This window comes from Mustela erminea, chromosome 4, assembly GCF_009829155.1.
Source record: "Mustela erminea isolate mMusErm1 chromosome 4, mMusErm1.Pri, whole genome shotgun sequence".
NCBI classification, from domain to species: Eukaryota; Metazoa; Chordata; class Mammalia; order Carnivora; family Mustelidae; genus Mustela; species Mustela erminea.
The window spans coordinates 140,750,362-140,772,876 of record NC_045617.1 but is presented as its reverse complement, the minus strand read 5'-3'; the positions used below and the strand labels follow the sequence as shown (position 1 = coordinate 140,772,876).

General features: G+C 45.0%; 1 protein-coding gene and 1 pseudogene across 2 annotated transcripts in view; both read right to left on the bottom strand.

Moving 5' to 3' along the window:
- CAP2 (cyclase associated actin cytoskeleton regulatory protein 2) overlaps positions 1 to 22,515 on the bottom strand; it is a 138,468-nt gene that overhangs the window by 41,458 nt on the left and 74,495 nt on the right. The window lies entirely within an intron of this gene.
- Positions 5,676 to 5,874, bottom strand: LOC116589512 (annotated as a pseudogene).

Below are 22,515 nucleotides of genomic sequence, written 5' to 3'. Positions count from 1 at the left end.
AACATATTATCCACTTTTGTACCTTCAGTGATAGAAAAAAATTTTAATAGGGACTATTAAATTGGGGGCGCCTGGGTGGCTCAGTGGGTTAAAGCCTCTGCCTTCAGCTCAGGTCATGATCTGAGGCTCTGAGATCAAGTCCTGCATCGGGCTCTCTGCTCAGCAGGGAGCCTGCTTCTCCCTCTCTCTCTGCCTGCCTCTCTGCTTAATAAATAAATGAAATATTAAAAAAAAATAGGGACTATTAAATTTACACATATCAGAAAGTATTTGGCCTCTTCCTTCCTAGGAGAAAAGCAGCTTCAGGAAAACATTATCAGAAATTACCAGAATGAATTATTCAGATGAAGAATAGGCAAAAGTTAACCAAACCAGAACAGTATTTGCTTCTAAAAATATATTTATTTGGGATGTGCTAATAAATGAAGTGATTGTTTTCATCATTTTAAGTTAGGAGCAAGTATTTTTTTCTCAGAAACATCAATTCGACCTAACCTGCTTTGGTGCAATTATAGACATTTCCCTTCATGTTCCTCTTACATGAAAGTTTCCCACTGTCCAGGAACACTTTGGGGGTTCAAGAATATACCTCATGGAAAGACTTTAGAAATGTCTGTACATTTAAGACAACTTGTACATTTAAAACATCTGCAAAACTGTCACAGGAGTGAACCTCAATAAACAAAACTCACGAAGCTCGCAAATGTACCCGATGCCGTATTAGCTGTCATTATATTATTGTCATTTGTCATTATATTGCACTATAATGGAATATATTGCATTATATTCCTTGGAAAACATTTTTATATGCTCATAAGGATTTACATTCCACATGTATATCTCATTTTAGGGTTTACTAAACTCTCTTTAAAAATATACCTAAGAATCCCAAAGGCTTTTTTGCTTGTATTTCTTAAAAATCATTTTTAAAGAGTAAAACCATAAAGACTTGGTCTCCTTGGGGGAATTAATTGTTTTGGAGAGTTGCATTGTTCTGATACCTAAGAGAGAAGCTTCCAACGTTTGAAAACTCCTACTTAAATTTTTAATGCGAATCTTTCAACATCCATTATACTCATCAGCACTTTCTTTTTCAGTAGTTTTTTTTAAAAGCAAACAATTTCAGACATACATAATAGCATAGAGACTAAAAGAAAGGCATCCATGTATATGAAACATAATTTAATATTGCACAGCGGGGGGCGCCTGGGTGGCTCAGTGGATTAAGCCTCAGGTCATGATCTCAGAGTTCTCTGGGATCGAGTCCCGCATCGGGCTCTCCGCTCGGCAGGGAGCCTGCTTCCTCCTCTCTCTCTCTCTCTCTCTCTTTCTCTCTCTCTGTGCCTACTTGTCATCTCTCTCTGTTAAATAAATAAAATCTTAAAAAAAAAATATTGCACAGCGGGGAGCCTGGATGGCTGAGTTCGTTAAGCACCTGCCTTCGGCTCAGGTCATGATGCCAGGGTTCTGGGATCGAGTCCCACGTCGGGCTGCCTGCTCACCACGAAATCTGCGTCTCCCTCTCCCCATGTCCCTGCTCTCTCTCCCTTTCTCTCTCTCAAATAAATAAATAAATAAAATCTTTTAAAAAATATTGCATCAGGGTCCAGGATCATCACTATGCTCTTCCTTTACTGACATTTGCTAGGGAACAGCTGCAAATACAGAGTTCTGGAGCCTGGGACAAACTACTTAGACTGAACCCCAGGGAAGGCACTGAAGCTTGATGTCAAACTTTCTATTTTTCTCATAAAGGTAGAACAGTGCATTTGAGGTTGCAAACTGCACATTTTTTAAACAGAGGTATAATGGACGTGAAACATCATATTAGTTTCAGGTGTGTAACAATGATATGATACTTCTGTATATTGCTAAAAAATCACCCAAGTCTGGTTCGTAACCATCACCATATATAGTTACGAAATATTTTTCTTGTGATGAGAGGTTTTAAGATTACTCTCCTAGCAACATTCAAATATGCAATGCGGTATTATTAACTGTAGTCACCATGCTGTTTGTCACATTCTCAGGACTTACTTATAATAGAGCTGGAAGTTTGTACCTTTTAATCCCCTTCACTGGTTTTGCCCCCCTCCTCCCCTCTCCCACTGGCAACTCCTAGTGTGTCTTCTCTATGAGCTTGGTGTTTCGGTTTTGTGTGTTTTTTTTTGTTTTTTTTGTTTTGTTTTGTTTTGTTTTTTGACTCTACATATAAGTGAGATCATCTGGTATTTCTCTCTCCCTGATTTATTTCACTTAGCCTACGGGCTCAAGGTCCATTCATGTTGTCACAAACGTCAGAATTTCATTCCTGTTTATGGCTGAATAATACTCCATTGTGTACAGATTCCCATTTGCTCATCTGTCCTGATTGACACTCAGGCTGTTTCCAAGCCTTGACTATTGTAAATAATGCTGCAATGAACACGGGGGTGCAGCTTTCTCTTCACATTAATAAAATAATTAATTTTTCTCTTCGCATTTCGTTTTCGTTTCGTTTCATGAGAATTGGCCGGAAAACGCCCGGCCAACTCGCTTCGGGCGCCACACGTCTGCAGGGCCGCCCCCTGGGGCTGGCCTGGCATCAGTAGTGCTCAAGTCCGAACCCCGCCAGAAACCGATCCCGGTTTTAAATAAGGCTTTGAGTGTTAAAATATGTAATTTTAACACTCAAAGCCTTATTTACGATTTCAGGGCCACTGACACTGGGCGATAGATACGTTGTCAATCCCCACTTAGAGTTTCTGTCTTTAGCACCGTTCACGCGTGTGAGCCTTAGCTCTCATCATCTCTAGTTTGTGTGTGCAGTAGCTGAAGGAGTCTTCACTTTAAAACCTACAATCGATTCATCAGAACAAGAGCACAGTTCTGCTGGCATGATACGCGGGCCACAGTTTTCGTTAAGCTCTCAGTGTTTGACACGTCTCAGAAGAGGAGCTACACCATACAAAAAGCAGAGTTCAGTAGAAATCTCACTGTTTACACAATGACCCACAACAGCTTGTGTCCTTATAATACCTTAGATATCCTGAATGCCGCTGCAACAGTGGGAGTCAGGAGAGGGAAACAACAGCAAAACAGAACAACCAACCAACCAAAAAATGCTGTAACATTAGCTGTTCCCTCAGGTTGAGACTTATTGTTTTCATTATAGCTGTTCTGATAGGTAGTCTTTCTTTCACTGGTAGTGCAAAAAGAGATCAGTTGAGCCAGAGAAAACACGTCTTTTGCGTTTATGCATGGGTATGCAGGCTGAAAAACGAACATGGGATACCCAGGAAGCTCTAGTGTGTCTCTCCTGTTTGATCGGATTCGACAAAACGGGTTCCTCGAAAATTCTGGGTTCATGGCAGGGATGTGGGATTAGCTGGATTATCTGAGATCCAGAAAGAAAGCAGAGGGTCAACAATGGGCAGTGACATACTAAATCATGGCAGAGAGAAACCAGAAAAACACACTAAGTTGAAAAGCAACAACCTAAGCTGGTTATCCACAACAAGCTTGAGAGAGTAAACCAGGTGACCAGAAACCATCTCATCTTGCACTTTGTCATGTTTTCGGCTTATTTTATGGGACCAGCTGAGAAGATACCAGCTCTTAACCTATCTGGGGAGGCATCACCTGGCTTGTGACAGTGACGACTTTTGTAATCACCTATAATTTTACTGTACAGGATACTGAACATCAATGCTGAACAGCAGAACTCATTTTGTGCTCTACTTAAAAGCACAGGGACTTCACCAACAATCTCTTAAGGGTTATAAAACCTGGAGAAAATCGCCAAAACTGTTAGAATTCACCAGCTTTATAAAATCTAAAATATACGGTGACCAGAAATTCGTTCTTTGAAATGCAAAAAACAAAAACATAAACATACAATACTGTACTGCCATTAGTTTCTCTACCAACATTTGTTGAGCACTGACTGTATGCCAACACCATACAGTCACCACTTGGGTCTACTCTGCCATGATAAATCTCAGTTTTTAAAGTATCTTTTTTTTTTTTTTTTAAAGATTTATTTATTTGATGAGAGAGAGCACTGAGCAGGGAGCCTGATGTGGGGCTCAATCCCAGGACCCTGGGATCATAACCTGAAGCGTAACTGACTGAGCCACCCGGGGCCACTAACTCTCAGTTTAAACTACCAAAGCTCTATGTGAAAAATCCTAGCCCATTCAGCAGCATCTACTGGGTCACTGTCTTCCCCCTGGATAAGTGGCCCATGGTAGAAGGCTGGCCAGATCTCCCTGAGATTCATTTATGCAGAATGTTGCTGAGATGACATAAACCCGTCGTTTCCATTTCAAACTCAAGAGATGCGATGTCTTTCAACAACTACCCAGGAAGTCTTAAGGTAACCCATGTGGTAAGTGAACCACTACTGTATCAAGGTACTGATGCTTAGTTCCAATCATTTTTTTTTTTAATTTTTTATTTATTTGACAGAGAGAGAGAGAGAGATCACAAGTAGGTAGAGAGGCAGGCAGAGAGAGAGAGGGGAGGAAGCAGGCTCCCTGCTGAGCAGAGAGCCCGATGTGGGACTCGATCCCAGGACCCTGAGATCATGACCTGAGCTGAAGGCAGAGGCTTTAACCCACTGAGCCACCCAGGCGCCCCAGTTCCAATCATTCTTAATTAGAAACCAGCTTTTTCTTTAAGATTAGCACAATCTCCGTAAGATTCTACTGTCTGCTTTTATCAAGAATTATGCTTCCCGCTGGGAATCCAACAGACCACTGGCCCCAGTCTGGGGAACAGCCCCGCACCAAGTGCTTCTTGGTCCAGGGAGGTTGGGAGAATTCCACATACGGTATCCCCCTTTGGGCACTTCATGATTCATCTCAGGATACTAAAGGAGGTACTGAAGGAATCTATTTAGCTTTGTTTAACCTGATGCTCCTAAAGCTTTTTTTTTTTTTTTTTGGCCCACGGAACCTTTGCTCTCCCCCATGCCCTCTTCTAGGGAATCTGATGTTCTGTGGGACAGAGCGTGGGAAATCCTGCTCCAGGAAGTCTGGGTGGGAGGCTTCCAGGACTCCCAGAAGTCTGCGGGGCTGCTCACTGGGTATCCACGGTCCCCTCCTCTCCAGTCGGCCTTGCTCATTACCATGGGAACACTTCCCAGGGCATTTAACGGAGATGAAGAAGCCTCTTCTCCTCATCTCCCTCACACGCACACGCGCGTGCGCGCGCACACACACACACACACACACACACACACACACCGTCTTCAGGAGCTAGAATAATCTCTGGGAGGGCTGTTGATGCAGCCCGCCCCCTCTGCACTGAGCCGCTGTCTTCAGCTGCCATCCCCACCGCCAGGCTTTTTTTGACCAGCCCCACGCCCACTTCTAATCGCTCCCACCAGTCTCATTCCTCTCCCTTCTCCTCATCGTCTTGCCCCTCCTTCTTCCCTTGCCCATGAAACCATGGTGCACCAAGGCAGACTATTTACAAACAAAGCATTCTTTTCCTTCTGCAGAGCAAAATGATGGCGAATGACGCTTGCTTCTGGTCTTCATGTCTCGAGCTGTCATTTTCTCCCTGTGCTGCCTCACGGCCATGGGAAGCTTCTTGGTATCCAGGACAGGTTTCTGGCTACTTTCAGGTCCAGAGAAGTCCCCGAGCTTTTCCCGATTTAAGGTTTCCTTATACCACACATCTCCTGGGTTCAGTCTTACCCGTGCTTGGAAATTGCTGAGCCTGGTTTTTCACACTGACCCCCAAGGGAAAGTGTGGGAAGCTAGCATAAAACTATACAGCCAGGATGGCTTTCTATGAAACATATGCAGGAAAACCATTATTTTCAATTAGCAATAATCGCGCCTCGGATAAACCTCATTGGCTATGATACTGCCGCTGTGCAAAGCTAGGAAGACCATTCTTTTACCTTTGACTCAGCTGGAAGGTATAAAGCCCATAGATCTTGACTAGGAGATACGGAGATGATTGTATTCATTATACTTCTAGAGAGAGTCCCCTTGTTATGTGTTTGTTTCTTCATTTATTCAACAAATGTATGAGGAGTGCCCTCTACGTGCTAGGGCTGGTCAGACATGTCTGGGTGGGGCAGCAGATACAACGGACGATGCACAGCAGCCAACGATACAGAGACTTTTCTGTCCCTGCCCTCTTTTGTTCAAGTGGGGTGGGGAAGGAAGTGGCTCACACAATGTTTGAGGCTGACACGTCCCAGGATCTGCAGGGTGGGCTGGCAGGCCAGAGACCCAGAAGGGCTCATGGCAGCGTTCCAGTCTGAAGGCCAGCAGGCTTGAGACACAGAAGAGCTCATGTTAAGTTCGAGTCCAAAGGCAGAGAAAAGCTGATGTCCCAGTTTGAAGGAAGGCAGACGGGGAATTCTTCCTTACTCAAGAGAGGGTCACGATTTTTGTTCCATTTAAGCCTTCAACTCGTGGATGGGGCCCACCCACACTAGGGTGCTTTATTCAACCTACTGATTTACATGTTAATCTCATCCAGAAACACCCTCACAGAAACAGCTAGAATAATGTCTGACCGAATATCTGAGCACCCTATGGCCTAGTGAAGCTGACATATGCAATTAACCATAACGAGAGGAGACAGACAACAGTAAGCACTGCAGGGGGCAAATACACTCCGTGGGAAGCAGATTTCTGATTAAGGATGATTGGAGAAAGTATCAATAAGAACAAAGAGTAATAAATGACTAAATTATATAGCATGTTAGGTATTAAAAGCCACTGGGGGAAAAACTGGAGTCAAGTCAGGGGGATGAGAAATACACGTGAAAATGAGTTTCAGTCTAAAATAGGACGGCCGGGGTGCCTGGGTGACTCAGGAGTCAAGCGGCTGCCCTCGGCTCAGGTTAAGATCTCAGGGTCCTGGGATTGGAGCCCCAAGGCCGGCTACTTGTCCACCAGGGAGTCTGCTTCTTCCTCTGCCTGCTGCTCCCCCCTCTCCCGACCTTGTGCTTGCCCTCTCTCTCTCTCTCAAATAAATAAAATCTTTAAAAAAAATTAAAAGAAAATAAAATAGGGGGACCAGAGTTGGTCTCATGAGGAAGGTGACATTTGAATAAATACTTGTAGGAGTCATCAGCCATGGGGCTGTCTGGGAGAAGCAGATACAACCGTCGCAAGAAGAAACCACCGCTGCGGGGGTCCCAAGGCTGGGATGTGTCGTAGTGTTCAAGGAACAGCCAGCAGACTAGTGGGGCTGGAAAGAGTAGGAGGAAGGCGTGGGGCAAGAGGTCGAAGAGGAAATAGTGGGGCGCAGGGGAGCAATTCACACAGGCTGTTGAAAGGACTCTGGCTTCTATCTCGAATGAAGTGGAAATCACCACAGTGTTTTGATTGGGGGGATGACATGATGTGATTTTTCTTTTCTAAGGATCACTCTGGCCGCTGTGCTGAGAATAGAAGGCCGGAGGGCTGGGGAGGGCGGGAGCAGGGAGATCCTGTTTGCAGCAGTGTGGATGAGAGACGGAAGCAGCTGGGGCCAGGGTGGCTGTAGGGGTGACTGTGAGAACTAGATTCCGGGAGGGTGTGGGCTGCCCGAGCGCAGAAGGAGTCAAGAATAACTCCTTGGTTTTTGACCTGAGCAACTAGGATGACGTGGTCACTTGAGAAGCAGACACTGAGAAGGAAAAGATGTTGGGAGGAAGACCCGAAGTTCAAATCTGACACACTGTTGAGTCTGCCCTTAACCATGCTTTCCCAGGGGCCACAATTCACTGATATGGTCTGCAAAGTGGCTCCTGGTGTCCTTAACTCCCCTCCCCACTCCCAAGCTCGATCCCCTTCTGTTTTCCGTTCTTCAACTTGCCTTTGGTTGGAAGCACGTCCTTCCATCTCAGGTCAGGGCAACACGGGGTACAACGGTGCTGCTGCTCAGAAATAAGGATGGTGCCCTTGGTTCACAATCAGCAGGAGGTGAGCTCTGTGCCATTTCTCTCGTGGAGATGGCTTGTCTGAGTCATCCACTCTGACCAGCAGCAAATGTTTGTGACACAATTAGCCTGGATAATGGGTACACTCTGTGGTTGGTGGAAAGATTATTAATTTCCCAGGTCAATTACTCATTACATCCTGAAACTAGCTGGCCCACAGAGAGATTAAACCTTTGGACTTGGCTGCATCTGTACTGTATTTTACTTATTTATTTATTTAAAATTTTATTTATTTATTTGACAGAGATCACAAGTAGACAAAGAGGCAGGCAGAGAGAGAAGGGGAAGCAGGCTCCCTGCTGAGCAGAGAGCCCAATCTGGGGCTCGATCCCAGGACCCTGGGATCATGACCTGAGCCAAAGGCAGAGGCTTTAACCCACTGAGCCACCCAGGCGCCCCTGTACTGTATTTTAACTAATCAAAGTAATGGATGGAGACCTACTGTTAAATATGGCTGATTTGGGGGCAGACCCAATCATGTTGTAGGAGTGTGTGCTGATGATCTAGCTTGCTATTTTTAAAAAAGATTTTATTTTTAAGTAGTCTCAACACCCAACATGGGGCTTGATCTCACAACCCTGAGATCAACAGGTGCACCCTCGACCAACTGAGCCAGCCAGGCGCCCCTCACATTTTTATGTCACAGCACTTGTCACATTATGAATGAACAGACAAATTAATGCTGTAATAATAACGAACCTTCTGAGACGTGAGATGTGATCTGGATAGTAGAAATAAACATATCTACCTAAGGTGGCAATAGTTTATCCTATTTTGATATGTTTTTTTAATTCATAAGTGAACAAAATTATCAGATATTTTCTTTCATGTCTTCTTCCTCTTTTTCTTGCATGGCATCCGTCTTGACCTTATCAAGCTTTTTTGTCCTTATTATCCATTAAAATATATCTCAAGCCCCTGATAAGGGCCAGTTATAATCCTAGCTATTTGGAATACATTAGTGGACAAGAAAGACTTCCTCTAGGTTTATAAGTAGTAAACTGGGCTCCTGGGTGGCTCAGTTGGTTAAGCGACTGCCTTCAGCTCGGGTCATGATCCTGGAGTCCAGGGATCGAGTCCCACGTCAGGCTCCCTGCTCAGCGGGGAGTCTGCTTCTCTCTCTGACCTCTCTCCTCTCATGCTCATTCTCTATCTCTCAAATAAATAAATAAAATCTTAAAAAAAAAGATTAAAAAAATTGGTAAACTGATCATAAAAATACACGTAATCAACACATCATACTATGAAAAAAAGGAATAAAGCAGTAAAAAGGAATGGGGTTGGTGCTGGGGAGTTATATTAACGTAAAAAGGCTTGGGTGAGAATATTTGGCTGATTGAGATATATGACTGAGAATCTGGTTAATTCTGCTTGTTCTAGTCAGTTGCTCACAAGGTAGCAGCCGATCAGAGTGGAATATGAAATATCAATGAGAAGAAAACAGGAATTGGGGCGCCTGGGTGGCTCAGTGTGTTGGGCCGCTGCCATCGGCTCAGGTCATGATCTCAGGGTCCTGGGATCGAGGCCCGCATCGGGCTTTCTGCTCAGTGGGGAGCCTGCTTCCTCCTCTCTCCCTGCCTGCCTCTCTGCCTGCTTGTGATCTCTCTCTGTCAAATAAATAAATAAAATCTTTAAAAAAAAAAAAAAAAGAAGAAAAGAAAACAGGAATTGAAAGGGGATAAAAGTTGCAACCACCACCCCCCACTCCACCCGACTGGCTAACCTGACTTCAGCTGCTCGTAAGCTACACTCATAAGCTCCAGTTCACTTTCAGCGCCAGACACCCTTGACCTTGGCACGCAGTAGAGCACAGCACGCTTGCTACTGATGAGTATTACAGAATAGAATATGCGAGTTATAGTCCCACTTGCTTAACCACCTTGTGTTAACACTGGTATGTTACCAATCGTCGTTATTTTCATTATTGAAGTACATTTGGTCAGCTCTAGGCCCTTCTGACTTCCAGTCCGTAGCATTACTTTATCATGTTAAATATACTCAGGGGTTTTTTTGGGGACGACCCTCAACATGCAAAATTAAAATGTGAATATATGTATCCTTACCACGGGGCAACATCATAAGATGCTGGTAAATTTACAGAGAGGGAAAACATGCAAACATTTCCCTTGGTTGGTTTTAGGAGATTTCTCTCTCCAACATCACACGTTCCCATTGCAAACTACAAAATGCAATTTCTGCAAATGAAAGGTTCTTTCTTTGGGATATTTCTTTCCTTCCTGCACATTCAATGCTCCTTCTAGAATAAAGATAGGGACAGGCTGAAGCCAAGAGCAGCTGAGCTAGACAGCCAATGGGACTTGTTCCTCCTCATCAGGAGGCCATGTTAGGAACCCCACAAAAGTCTGCATAAGACCTTGGTGGTGAGCATCTTCTGGAGACCAGTTTCAGGGGGACAAAGACCACGACTTATTGATTGCCTCCTATCGATCAGGCACTGTACTCTGCGTCCCACCTCTCATTTAAAAAACACCACAAAAACTTGGAAAAGCTGGCATGATTATTCCTGTTTTATGAATGAGGGAATAAGGTCAATAAATACTTAGCGACTCGCTCACAGTCATCTGGCTAGAAGTGGGATCTGAACACAGATATATATGGCGCTCAAAGCTTGTCATTAGGCAAAACAAAAAAAGCACTGGCTTTGGAGCGGAACACATCTGGGTTTAAACCGCATCTTTCACACCAGTTGGGGTTAACTCCCTTCTGTGAGCCCCAGAATCCTTCTAGGAAAGGAGTAAGAAAGACTCATCCATGAAGCTCTGATGACGCCCGTATAAGACAGTGTGTGTAGAACATCGGACAGACCACAGAAGCCGAAACACGGGAGCTGCTGCCATTTTCACAGTCATCTGAACATTTTACGGACTTCAGACACCGAAGAAACGGTAGGTCACTGATGGCCCCACGGGATGGTGCGGCTCCGTTAAACCTCAGGACTGGTGAAAGGACAGAGTGCAGTGCCCACGAGACACAGTCAAGAGCTTCTAGTACAGGCCCCCTGGATGGGGTCTTCTCTTCTGGAGCCTCCCAGGAAATTGACTCTCGTGCGCCCGGTACCGACTCCACATGCTGGAGCACAGACGGGGCACCCTGACAACCTCGGGAGCACGGAGGAACAGTCGTTGGGAGAAACCACCCAAGCTCAATGCCAGGCGTGACCGTACCACCTCTCAGCGGTTGGCGCCACGCCGGACTCTGAGAACTCCCTGCTGTCAGCGCTGACGGGTCGTTACTGTCTTGCTGATTCTCTTTAAGATGATTTCTCTCATGGCCTTTGGTTTTATAAATTTTAGAATTAATGTCATTTCTAGACTTTTTGGCACCTGTATTTTCCTGTGTTTGCAGGAGTGGGCCACGGGCAGAGGATGGAGGTCCGCCTCCAGGGGCTGAAGGCCCCGTTTGCTTCGGACCCATTGGACAGTGGAGTTCCCACACGCCGCTGGCACCAGAGTCAGTCTTGGATTTTAGTCCTGACTCCGCCCCTTCTTAAGCTAGTGACACTTCTGGAAGGTATAATTTGAGACCAACTGCACTAACTCGGAGTGCAAACTCCGATGACCAACATGAGCTACTCTTTAGTGAGATGCCACCGAGTGACCCGTACTATGGCTTCTGCCTTGATAGAGGCTCATTCTCGTAATGACTTTGAAGCGAAGTACTATTATCCCATGTTTCAGCAGACAAGACTGACCGAGGCACACTTCATATTTTATCTCTGAAGTTAATGTTGGCCGGTATCAAGAACGATTTTTAAAAAAGGGAATGAAATTCACTGAACAATTACCAGTAATTGCCTCAAAGACCACATTCCCACCACCGTTCTGATAACAGCGGTGAGACGGTGCCTTGAATGCACAGTTACACGCAGTGAGATGTGGTCCATGGTGGGGTTGGGGAGGAGTGGGTCTGAGGCAGGTGGGGGGCAGGTGGGACAATCCAGAAGGGCCATGTTTGCTTGTTCTTTAAGAAAGAGAAGAGGGGCACCTGGGTGGCTCAGTGGGTTAAAGCCTCTGCCTTCGGCTCAGGCCATGATCTCAGGTTCCTGGGATCGAGCCCCACATTGGGCTTTCTGCTCAGTGGGGAGCCTGCTTCCCCCTCTCTCTGCCTGCCTCTCTGCCTACTTGTGATCTCTGTCTGTCAAATAAATAAGTAAATAAATCTTAAAAAAAAAAAAGAATGAGAAGAAATGGGAGGTGTGAAGGCATTCTAAAGACTGCGAGAACAGCAGGCAAAAACAAACAAACCCAAAAAACAAAACAACCCCTCCCCAAAACCAAAAACAGAGGCATTCAAAGTCACAGTGTGCAGGGAACAGCAAATTTTCCAGGGTGGCATGGAACACGAATCGGGTGGGGGAGCTGGGGTGATGAGACTGTCCAGCCACACAAGGAGGGATCTGCTCCTGGGGAGCCCCACACGGGGTGCTGAGAAACGCAGATTTTGTGAGGATCCTTGGGAGGATTTTAGGCAAAGCAGGTCCCCAACAGGGAGCTTGGAATAACCGACCTGACAGGGAGGAGAGGTTCAGAGCAAGACTGGGGGTGGTGAGGGCAGAGCCAAGGCAGACGCAGCACGGCCAGTAGGGGGCGCTTATAAGGTACTGATAAGGGACGGAGGAAGGCAGGAGCTGGGGCCACCAGGAGAAGGGGACACATCTGAGACGAATGTCAGACAGGATGGATTCTGTCTCTTTTCTGCCATCTCGGAAGCAGCCGGCACACAGTAGGCGCTCAATTACTGAGCTGACGGATGAGATGAAACGAGAAGTGGGGCCAGAGGGAGAATGGAGGCGGCTTCCGAGGCTCCCTCCTGGGGGATGCTATTTAAACCCGCAGCTGCCTCCAGCGGATCAAATCAAGGGAAACTGCTGGATCCCATGAGCACCACAGACACGGCACCCTCCGTCCACAGCAGCGCATCCTGCAAGTCAGACGTGACCACGACAATATGGCCCACAAGGCCTTCCAGACACGCTGGGCTTTCTGCACAACCCGGAATGAGAATTCAAGCCCATCTTGCCTGAAACCTAAGGGGCAGAGTGACTTGAGCTAACCTCTGGGTTATGGTCAAGAGTTGATAAGGGAAATTATTTTTAGATCCCGAGCCTTTCATCTTCCCATGTGATGGAATTTGGGATCTTTTTTTTTTCTTTTTTAAGATTTTATTTATTTATTAGAGAGAGAGAGAGAGCAAGAGCACAAGCGGAGGGGGAGGGGCAGAAGGAAAGGGAGAAACAGACTCCCCGCTGAACAGGGAGCCTGACTCAGGGCTCGATCCCAGGACCCTGGGGTCATGACCTGAGCTGAAGGCAGATGTTCAACTGCCTGAGGCCCCCAGGTACCCCCTCAATTAGGGATCTTTTATAAGCAGTCTATAGTGTTTTTATGATATCCTTGGCCATGCTCAAATATTATGTTATTTACTTAGATTTCTCACCTGAAGAAATTTAAATTACACTCACACATTCCTAGAGTTTTACTTCTTATTGTTTTGTAGGGTTTTTTTGTTTGTTTGTTTTTGCTTCTTAGAACATGTTTGGCCATAAACATGGCACATTGCTGTAAGAGGAGGAATTTTATGTTCTCAGAACTGGTACGCCCCACTTCTACTCCCTCACTCTCTGAGCGGTGTGGCACTGTGGCAAGATGCGGAGCTCACCCTCCCCCATCCCTTCTTCCTTTCTCCTTCTTCACTGCCAGAAGCCCTGCACTACAACAGAAGAGCCTGTCATGGAGGTGGGGTTTGTGGGCTACTTCAACAGAAGGTTCTACAAGTCTCCAATTCCTGACAGTGAAGAGAAAGAGCATTTGGAACAGGGAATAGGAGGCAAGACTGGGGAGACATGGCTGTCTCCTGTTGTTCTTTCAAAATACATATGCTTTTTGGAAGAGTATGACTTTGTTAATAATTATTAGCCCCTTGGGGCATCCGGGTGGGTCAGTCGGGGAAGCATCTGACCCTTGATTTCGGCTCAGGGCATGATCTCAGGGTCCCGAGATCAAGCCCCGAGTCGGGCTCTACTCTCAGCATGACGCTGGCTTGAGATTCTCTCTCTCGCAAATAAATAAATAAATAAAATCTTTTAAAAAAGTAATTACTAACCCTCTTAGTTATCAATTAGCCCTTTTTCAGGGTTCCTGCAAATCAACCAAGAGCAATGAAAGGGTTGACAAGAAAAGAGGACAAGCAGACGGGAGGTGGGAGCTTCCTGGCGGGAAAAGGGTAATGATGGGAGCTGAGAGACTGAGACCCACACTCACTGTTCCTGCTGTACCCGGGGCTAGCCCTGGGCCCAGTTCTCACGACCAGCTCCCTTGCCGTCTTGGGCCAGAGTGTCCCTGGCTATCAAGCCTGGCTGGGGGAAGCTGGTGGCACTGGTGACCAGAAACCTGTGCCCTAGGCTGGTAAAAGCCTCATCGATCACTGCAGGTCTCTGGCAAGTTCTGTGATAGGACATCTGTGGGCTCTGGTGTCTCCATCTGTGGATGGTGTGTAACACGACTGTGCATGTGCTCCGGCGGGACATTACGCAAACTAAGAGGTGATAAAAGCATTCTGAGATCCTTGAATTGAAAGGTTCTTTTTCCACAGCCACATAGCACGCCATCAGTATTTATGCCGTTTATATTAGGACTGGGGAAGGGGAGTTCCTCAGGACTGGGAAATCTGTGTATTGTACTATTTGTATTTGCTGTTCTACTTCTCTCCAACTCTTTCCCTGCTGAACTCCTCCACAAAACGGGTACTGTCCCTGCTGTATCTGCACTCTCACAGTGAGCAGAGATATGGGACAATAGCATTTGGTCTTGCATTTTGGATTCATTTAGAAGAATCTTCACACTAGAAAATCAGAAAGAATGATTTTCAAAGGCAGCGAAAGAAAGCTGGTTTTGGTTAAGAACCGTGTGTGTCCTGGGGCACCTGGGTGGCTTAGCTGGTTAACAGTCCTACTCATGAGGGGACCTGGGTGGCTCAGTCTGTTAGGCGTCTGCCTTCAACTCAGGTCATGATCCCAGGGTCCTGGGATCGAGTCCCGCATCGGGCTCCCAGCTCAGCAGGAGGTCTGCTTCTCCCTCTGTGTTCTCTCCTCTGCTCATGTTCATGCGCTCTCTCTCTCTCTCTCTCTCTCTCTCTCTCTCAAATAAATAAAACCTTAAAAAAAAAAAAGCCAGTCTGACTCATGGTCTCAGCTCAGGTCTGAATCTCGGGGTCATGAGTTCAAGCCCCACACTGGGCTCCACGCTAGACACGGAGCCTATTAAAAAAAAAATGTCCAAGCAAAGAAACAAACAAAAAAAAGAACAGTCTGTGTCCAGAGAAACAATGGGGACGTGGATCCTGAGACAATGACATAATCTTCCTTCCCCTGTACTAGGGAAAACCCCAGGCCTCTACAGGCAGCTGGGGTGGTCTCAGAACCACTTGCCTACTGAGTTTTCTGACTCAAAAGACAATTCTCCGGTACTGTTACGGTCAGACCTCCTGGTCAGGCACCTGTGTGTTGCATGCGCGGGACCTAGTTCCCCATAACGCTACCCCCACACGTGACGGATACTTACAAAACACACCCTCAGCCCCATATGTATTCTGTTCAGTTTTCCCATTGGTAAAGCACCTGGGAACATGTTAGATCCAGATAAAAAGCAAGGTGTTTACAAACTAGTAAAGAAATATGATATTTATCCTGTCAGCTGAAATGAGCCTGACAGATGTATTTTTGGTTAAAATTAAAATTGTGAGCCGGATCACATTACCCCCGGCGAGGCCGCCAGATGCACAGTGTGTGTCTGACAAAGAGGCAGCCCGTGGTCATTTGAGCCAGGCTGAGGGTTCCAACAATTCAGACAGAGGGAGCTCATTACCAGGGCTTGCCTGAGAGGGAGGGGTCGAATGCACGGGAGCCGACTCTTGGACGTGCTACAGAAAGGATTCTCTTCTACCGTTCCCTGCCCACCACCATCTTCACTGTCAGGGCAGAGTTCTGGGAAGAAAACAAATGCATCATGCTCTTGGATCTGGGTTTGCAAAAATGGTACTTGTCTCGGACAAGCAGACGATCTATGTCCCCAGGGACATAAACACGGAAACTGTCAGTTCCTCCTACTGGACTCACGAGACTTCTCTTCCCACAACTCCAAATAAGAGTGACTTGTATGTGTCCGGACGGCACAGAGGGGAGACACAGGAGAGAACCCAGAGGGTGACAGTCTAGGGCAAGCGCCTCTGGTTCTTTCCAGGGTCCCCTTGTCCATAGTTAATGAGCCTGGCCCACTTCTCTTACTGACCAATGAGCTGGTGGTTCCTGAAACATGAAATGTACAGGAAAGATCTCTAACCTGCTTGGAGGGGTGGCCTTCTTGAGGGTTTCGAGCTCCAGGGGCAAGAGCTGGGGATGTGACAAAGGCTATATCAGAGGGCCCCAGCGTTCCACGCAGGGTTGAATTTCCATCTTTCCATGCCCTCCCATCACGGAGTAGTATTTGGTTCTTCCACACAGAAGCCCAAGCCTAACCATATCCATTGTAATGATGAATCCCAGTCAAACTGGATCTTTTATCTCTGCCTTATCTGCACTCCACGGAGCTGGTCTGCTGTGGATTGTGTCTCTGCGGGGTGTGGCCACCAGCACAGCAGCGGGATCTTTCCTGCACATTTCCAAGTGTTTCATGTGTACACATAACATCTTAGAGGAGTCACAAAGATTCTTACAGAACCGTCCAGAAAAATTGGAAAAGAAACCATGGAGGGGGGAAAAAAATGAAAGAGCTGCTTACTAAGTACCCTGCACTCTCGACAAGGAATTTGGGGGATGGTAGCATCCCCCCACCCCAATAAAATGATTTAAAATAGAGAAACAAGACACAACCACTGCAATATAACGGGCTTCATAAATAATAAGTAAGTCAAACAGATAGAATTCACCGATTAGCAGCCTGAGTCCTACGTAACAGTTTAAAGGGGGACCTCGGGCCATCCACCTAAAGACGTCTGAGTGAGCCAATGACAACAGCCACCGAGAGGCAGAAGATACAGTTATCACTACAAAGGGATCAGGAGTGATACGAAGCTCGGCAAAACTTGGAAATCTTATAAATGAATAAAAACCCAAAAAGGAGCACTGGCACAGCCCCAGTGGTGAGTGTTACCACCTGACATGCCGGAACAATGGGCGCACGTCACGGCTGCATTACACAGACGGTAACAAGGGAGCCGCACCTACCAACCTGGTGTTAACCACTGAACTGTCTCCCCTACATTCAGATGTTGAAGTCCTAACCATGAGTACCACAGCACATGACCGTATCTGGAAGCAGGGGTGTTGCTGATGTAACTGGTTAAGACGAGGTCACATTGGAGTAGGGTGGGCTCCTAATCCGTTCTGACTGGGGTCCTCATGAGAAGGGGAAATTTGGATACTGGGAGACACACATTCTGGGAGAATGCCATGTGAACATGAAGACAGGAGAGAGGTCTGGCGAAGACCCTTCCCTAGTGTGGCTCTGCCGACATCTTGATTCTGGACTTCTAGCCTCCAGGACTGTGAGACAATAAATTTCTGCTCTTTAAGCCACTCGGTCTGTGGTATTTGTTACGGCTGCCCTAGCCGACTCACACCTAGAAGATCGGAGAGAGAATTTCAAGCGTTGAAGAAGAGGCCCACAGTGAAGTCAGGAGAGGACGGAATGAGCACAAAATCAGGAACAGAGATAACAAAATTTCCTGACTGAAAAGACCTTTGGCATGGATATGATGAGAATCCAGACAGATCTGCTCAGTCGTGAGTGACCTGCTGTGCCCGAATTTCCCTTCACAGGCTTGCCTATCACTTAAAAAATATATGAAGACGAAGGCAAAGTATCAGAGTGACCACAAATAAGGAAATTAGTACTTAACACTGTAAGGATAACAAGCAATTCGATTTCTCTCCTTAGACTTTGGGAGAGAATAGACCTGGGTGGAGAAACTATGACAAAGCCGAGAAAAAATACTTGACCAGGGTCACCTTGCTCTTTGAGGGCAGAGGAGAATATTTTAAGATTTCATGGACTTGAAACAATTGGTAACCTAAAAATAGAAACAGTGGGTCACAAAGACTCATACCCATTATGTCACTGCAGGGGATAATTAAGGCTAGACAGAGATTTAAAGATCTCTTTGAGAAACAAATGAACTGGAGTATTAAGCAAGGATTAATTAATACTCCTTTCACTAATAATGAAAACATTTGGTAAGTTAGCAAATACATTCTTGGAGCAATCAGGTATTAGCAGAACCTCAAAAGGATCTCAGATAATAACTACAAAGTAGAAGGGGGAACAAAAAGTCTCCTTCTGATTCCTAAAAGGGAATCAAAGTTTATTTAGTTAATAGTAGAAATAAATAGAAGCAATTAAAATGGTTTCTCTGAAATGCATTAATGTTAAGATGTTCACAAACAGACCACTTAAGGTTAGCCTTTGGCCGAGCTCAAAAAGAAACTAAGAATGTAAAATCCATGATAGAAAATGAAGCAATGAAAAGAGAAAGCAGTAAATGACCACAATAAAAGACAAAGTGACTTGGGCTTAAGGATACATCATGTCTCAAAGATAAATATGAACAGCCTGAACTTGCTTATAAAAACAAAAAAATGAGATAAAAAAATTAAATTGAGCAATCTGTTGCTGAAAAGAAATATTTTTAGCACCAAGTCATTTTGATCAATGGGGTGTGGGGGGACGGTCTGAGATTTAACCCACTTAACCACAAGAGCAGAGATACTCTGGGCTTTTCCATTCGTTAGATGCAGTTTCACACACTCAAATCCTGCCTATCTTGCAAGACTGGGTCCAAGGGCCCCTTCTCCATGACCCCACCCCTAGGCAGTGCTCAAGTCTGCTACTGAGGGGCCCCATCTGCTCAGCATTGATTACAGTGCATCACATCAGACGGATCTTTGGCTTTCATGAGACCTTGAGCTCCTGGAGAAAGACACTCTTGGTGTCTCTAAGTGGAGCTAGTCAAATGATGGAAACATAAATGAATCAGAAAGAGAAAGATGGACTTTTTGGGCCTCTCATTGCTTTAACACAGACATGAAAGTATACTGTTCTGGAGAATTTTGGTTTCCCAGTGCAATGGGGGTATTACATTTGTTCAGGAAAAGGGCTTGGGGAGGGGAGGAGACTCAGATGCTGAAACAGTAAGTTGCAAGGGGCCCCGAATGAGTCCTATGGGGTTGATTGCAATCTGTGGGATTGACTATTTCTTTCCTGCGTGTTGGCTTTGTCACAGTACCTACAATGAGAGAGTGGGGCACAGACAGGGAGACTAGCTCGGACAGTCCATTCCTATAGTGTGTGTCAGTGAGCAACGGCATTTCTCTCCTCTGTCCTTTATTCACAACTGTTTAAAGAGCAAGCTTGGAATACATTTATATTAAAAATTTTAAACCCTCTTCTCTGCACCTGCACCACCTCCCCCCTCCCCACCCCTCCCATCCTTTCTTCCTCTCTGCACTGGGGCAATGGGAAAGGAGCAAAGGTTTCGGATCCTGTAGACTCTTATGGTCAGGGTATTGTCATAGGGTAGATGTGGGGGCTGAAGGAAAAGAAGAGTCCAAGGAGCTAGGAATTTCGAGTTCAAACAACAGATGGTTCATGGTTCTATCATTTGAGAGAAAGAACTGCGGTGGGGCACAGTTTGGTTAAAGTGTGTATGTGTGGTTCTGGACTGGGTGTACTGAGGTCCACATGCAGCATCCAGGCCTGGAGTTAAGGATTAAGGGCCCAAGTCTGGAGGTGCCAAGTCTGGTGCCATTACCACAGAGGTGATGGGTACCACCATGGAAACTGACAATACTGATCAGGGCAAGAGTAGGTTCTAGAAAATCCTCTTCTGATGGTGAAGAATGAAATCTTGTGGGAATACATGCAATTCAGAGGTAGAGTTAGAAAGAGAAGTCAGAAAAGAACTTAAACAAAGTAGACAACTTACAAAGAATAGAGTTTCATCTGCGAGGGAAGAAAGTACTTTGAGGAGGGTGATGGCGAGTGGTAAAATTTCCTCCAGGAAGTTGAATGGACTGAAGACAATCAGGAAGATACCAGGGCACTGAGAGTCTTTTTTTGGTAAAATGATAAGGAGGGAAGACAGATGACAGGAGACTGAAGAGTGACAGGGAAGTGAGGACACGAAATCAGGGAGCACAGAGTTCCCAAGAAGTTTGGCGACGAAGGGAAGGAAAGAGATGGTTTAGGTGGTCAAGGATTTTGGCAGGTTTTTTTGTTTGCTTGTTTTAAAGGAGAAAGAATCCTGATTTGATTTGTAGACCAAACAGAAGGAGCCAGTAGGGAGAAGGAGGGAATGACTGATTAGATAAGCTTCCAGAGAAATTAGGAGGTGGTCACACAGATGGGGTACTTATGATGTTACCAGATTAAAAAGAGGATTCTGAACAAAAATGAGAGGTTGCCATAGGATTGCCATAGACACAACCTACCTAAAATAGTTAATGTTTATGTCCTTAAGGAACATTAAAAAAGTATGTAAGAGAAGTCGGTGGGGGGGGGGAGCAAGGAGAAATAAATGAATGAGTAATTGCATAAACAAACTATATTCAGGACATGCCTGGACAAAGGATAGAGACAAAATCAAAATTTGCAAAAGTTAAGGAAAAACTAACAGACCTAGGAAACAACCTAAATGACAGAATTAAAAATATTTTTTTCACTAAAAACAGATGTCTCCCGCCACTTGTTAAATAAGGGAGAGAAGTCACTTTTAATAAACACATGCCTACTGAATCTTCATACAATTAGAAAAGTTTTTCTTAGCAATAATATCAATAAAGAAGCAAGCCACAGCCCAACCCCTGTGCGCTTACATTTCTTCTATTTTAATTTTTTATTATTTTTTTTTCCTGTCCCTACATTTCTTCTAGAACCTGATTCCTTAAATTTTTTTTTTTTGTCCCAATTCTTCAGGATTTCTCCCCATGCTTGGCTGAGGGCACTAGGTGGTGTTTGCTCTTTTTAAAGGCTGATCTGTTTGATGGTCTTCTCTAGTCAATCTTCTTTAAAAATGTAAATTATGTTTTATATACATGGGCTCAGATTTCTTTCTCAAATCAAAAAAGGAAGATACAGATCATAACAGATCTTTTGGTTATGATTAACCAAAAGTAACTCAAAAATAGAATGCCTAATCAAATCATGTCATATATAATTAATACAGAATGTCTACTACAATGACAAATACATAGATTAGGGTGATAAGAGAAAATGTAAATTTTTAGTTATGTTATATACAAAGAGCAGAAAAATTCCTTTGACACAGAACTGAGGAGAATGTCAAGTGCTGTTAAGTCCTTACAGCATGGTGTTTGAAAATTGACAGGTTCTAGAAAAAGTCAGCAAAAGTACTCTTTTTAAGTGGAAGAAATCGATCTCTAGGTCCCATCGATAGTAAAATAAATGTTCCACTTGGACAATCCAAACAAGATTAAAACCACATAAAGCATCTCAGAGCAACTGAATAGCTCACTGGTGAAATTTGTAGTGATATCTACTGGGAAAACCATATAAGCCAGTTATCTTGATGTTCAGGTCGGAAGAATAAAATTTAATTAGCATTTAAAGAAACAAAACAAAACAAAACAAAAAACAAACCAAAGAGAGATTGGGATGATACATTCATGCTCAGAACTGGAAAACCTTGGCTTTCTACTTTTTGGCTCTACTGAAGGATACCAGACAAGTAATCATTCTGTGTTTTATTCCTTATCTACATGGGAATAAGTGTATTTGTTCATAACCAATCCACAGGCAGGGATAATCACGCTAAGGCCTTTCACAATGATCTTGTTGAGTGTGAATCTCCTTTTTGCTAGAAAACACGCATTCCATAAATATGGAAAAAAAATCTGTAAAAAGTGACTAGGGTTGACTTTCTATGTATTTTTTCCACAAACACAAAGATAAAAGAAGGCTCTCAGAGAGGAAGGTTTTAAGGCTCTGAATATCCAGGGCCTGGGTGGTTTTACGTGGTTTACTCACTCTGCCCTACAGAACACCTACTATCGGCACTGGGCACTGGGAGCCGGGGTTGGTCATTGCTCAGAACCCCCCGATAATCACATGCTACTATCTTAGACCCTCCCTGGGACTAAGTGATTACTCACTACCTATATCAACAATCAAACAGATTTTGCGCCAGGGACAACATAAGACCATGAAGACTCCATGAATATAGGGAAAACCCCTAAGTGGGGGGTAACCCGACTCAAAATAAAGACATTAAAAACAAATCAAAGGAAGTTAAAGTGTTTCTATGACATCTTGGAACAGCACAGGTGGCCCCATATCTTACAGCTCCACCCCTGCCTTCTTATTGAGTAATACCAACGATTTCCTTCCCCCATGTTGGAGGCTACAGACGGTGGACAAAGGTACAAAGAAGAAACTGAGAGCCAAGTGGTTCAGAGGCATCATGGGCTAGAAAGTTCTAAGGTGTAAGCCACACGCTTGGCTCCCAGCTCCGTCCCCAGCTTTTAACTGATCAACCACAGGGATACTGTCCTT